Source organism: Chrysochloris asiatica, unplaced genomic scaffold (assembly GCF_000296735.1).
Source record: "Chrysochloris asiatica unplaced genomic scaffold, ChrAsi1.0 scaffold00002, whole genome shotgun sequence".
NCBI classification, from domain to species: Eukaryota; Metazoa; Chordata; class Mammalia; order Afrosoricida; family Chrysochloridae; genus Chrysochloris; species Chrysochloris asiatica.
This window is the reverse complement of record NW_006408520.1, coordinates 6,126,493-6,129,322: the sequence shown is the minus strand read 5'-3', so window position 1 is coordinate 6,129,322 and position 2,830 is coordinate 6,126,493. Positions and strand designations below refer to the sequence as shown.

The window sequence follows — 2,830 nt, the reverse complement described above, 5'->3', positions numbered from 1 at the left end:
AGAACATCATACAGGAAGAAGGCAAAAGATCATTAAAAAGATAGGAAAGAAAGAAAAAAACAAAATGGATGTCAGAATACGCTCTGAAATGTGCACTTTGAAGGTAAAGTGAATGGAAAAAATGGTAAAGTAAAAAAGCTGAACAGAAAATTTCAAAGGGCTGCTCCAAAAGACAAAGTAAAGTATTACAATGAAGTTGGCAAAGACTTGGAATTAGAAAATCGAAAGGGAAGAACATTCTCAGTATTTCTCAGGTTGACGAACTGAAACACAAATTTAAGCTTTGGGTTGAAAGATTCTATAAGCAAAACGGAATACTTGTACTGTGCTGTCAGTTAAGCACTGGACTTCTAACCACCAGCTACTCCTCGGAAACCCTATATGGGGTTGCTATGAGTTAGAACTGACTAGACAGCACTTAACAGCAATAACAACATGGGCAAAATATTGAATGATGAAGGAAGCATTAAAAAAAGAAGAAAAGAGACGGAGAGCCTGAGGAAAGCGAAATGGAGGAGTGTGTATCTAACCTAATGGTCTGCAACCTGACCTAAAATGGGAAGATGGAGGAGTTGAAGGAAAGGATCCTGACCAACAAATCCCTGCCTACTAAAACAGACCAGGACAACAGAATTGTATTGCATTGGACATACAGAAATAGTTGACTTATTGCTACAGCTTGGAGTGCCTGTGAATGATACTTACGATGCAGGTTGGATTTCTCTTTATATTGCTGCTTCTGCTGGCTAGGATGAGATTGTAAAAGCCCTTCTGGGAAAAGGTGCTCAAGTGAATGTTGTCAGTTAGTATGGCTGTATTCCCCTGCAATATGCAGCTTCCAAAAACAGGCACGAGACTGCTGTCATGTTTCTAGAAGGGGTGGGGGGTTGGGGGGGCGCTATTCCAGATGCTAAGGACCATTTTGAGGCAACAGCAATGCACCGGGCAGCAACCAAGGACACTTAGACTGTGATGAGGAGAGAGTGGAAGAAGCAAAACTGCTGGTGTCCCAAGAAGCAAGTATTTACATCGAGAATGAAGAAGAAAATATACTCCTGCAAGTGGCCAAAGGTGGCCTAGGTTTAATACTCAAAAGAATGGTGGAAGGTTAAGCACATTAGATTTTTATTTTGTGTGTTTTGTGGTTTCCCCCAGTGTCCTGGAAACTAATGTACTTGTGTACAAGACATCTGTGAATGCTGTTTTCTTACCTTCAAAGTTCTATAAATGTTGAATATTATTCCTACTGAAGTACTTGTTTTAATCTTACAACTGCTTTCCAGATATTGAGTCACTGTTCTACTATAAAATATTCTGTATTGGATTTTGGTTAATTTTGAGTAAGTGATACTGTGATTGTTGTGTCTTTAGCTCCTTTTCATGTACCCTCTCTCACTTCCTAAGACACAAAACCACCAGTAGCACCAGGTCATTTATTCCACCAAATGTTTCTAAATGGGTTAGAGAATGTTCCTCCATATGTTGAAACACATCCTAACTTGTTTTTCAAACTCACTCAGGCCTATGACAAAATTTTGCTTTTGCAACTGTAAAGTTTAATTTAATTTTGTTACAGGAGGAATCTGTATATATTTTTATGGGACAAATTTTTACATGGAGCACATGTTACCCAAATTGTGCATTCATAAACACTAAAATAAAAACAGTGAAAAAAAGGAAAAATACACAGAATCACTGTATCTAAAAGAACTGGATGATATTCAACCATTTCAAGAGGTAGCATATGATCAAGAACTGATGATGTTGAATGAAGAAACCAAAATTGTACTGGAGGCATTGCTGAAAAGCAAGCCTCCAGGAATTGATGAAATATTTACTGAAGTGTTTCAACAAACTGATGCAGCAGTGGAGGTGCTCATTAGACTATGACAAGAAATTTGGAAGACAACTACTTGGCCAACTGATTGGAAGAGATCCATATTTGTGTCCATTCTAAAGAAAAGTGACCCAATGAAATGTGGAAATCACCAAATAATATCATTATTATCATATGCCAGTAAAAAATTTTTTAATTGTGAATTTTTATTGTGAATGATGTGATATAAACTTTACATCCATCCTATTGTATATCATTTCATTGCCATGGTTATAAGAGCCTCCATGCATCATCAGCCAACCAAAGGGTATACCCTGCAAGCCTTCCCCCAGTTATCAGCACACAGCCCCTCTCCCTCTTTGGATCTAGAATCCCCAGACATTCCCTCTCTTTGTGTCATTGTCTCTGCTTCCATCTCTGGTGTCACTGCTTCTCTGGGTTGGGTCCTGCATTCCACTCTTATCCCTTGGTAGTCCCAGGGACCTCTGCTCTTAGACTGCAAAGTCAACCACTTTCCTTGTTTTGCTACAAAATGTCTACCTTTACATTTCCAACCCTCACAGTCAGTCCTGATAGCAATTATTCACTTTTGTACCACATGAGTGCCATCCCCATCTCCTTTCATCAGTCCTGCTCAGACAGATTAGATACTACTCAGTGGAGAGTCTATCTTCCTCCACGCACTCTGGATCTAGGCTCCCTCTTGAAAGCTTATAAGCCAGTCACTTCTTGCCTTTGTCGCCCCCCTCCCCCATTTTGGGTAGCCAATTTGCCCATCCCTGTCTACCCTGTATATCGAGGGGGTGGGAATGATCCTCACTGTAAAGATTTGTTCCCTCTTTTGAGCTACTGCATCCATAGGTGAAGGTCACGTTCATCAAATTGTATCAGATTACTCTTCTTTCTTCTTCTAGTTGAACACTGATCATCCAGCCATTGAAGCCAGGTCAAGTGGGTATTATCTACAAGTGTGGGTGTTCTTGTGCATATGCC

The 2,830-nt window shown here is 39.9% G+C and overlaps 1 pseudogene; it reads left to right on the top strand.

Annotated features, from left to right (window-relative positions):
* The first annotated feature begins 509 nt into the window (after window positions 1-509).
* On the top strand, window positions 510-966 carry LOC102818914 (annotated as a pseudogene).
* The last annotated feature ends 1,864 nt before the right edge of the window (window positions 967-2,830 follow it).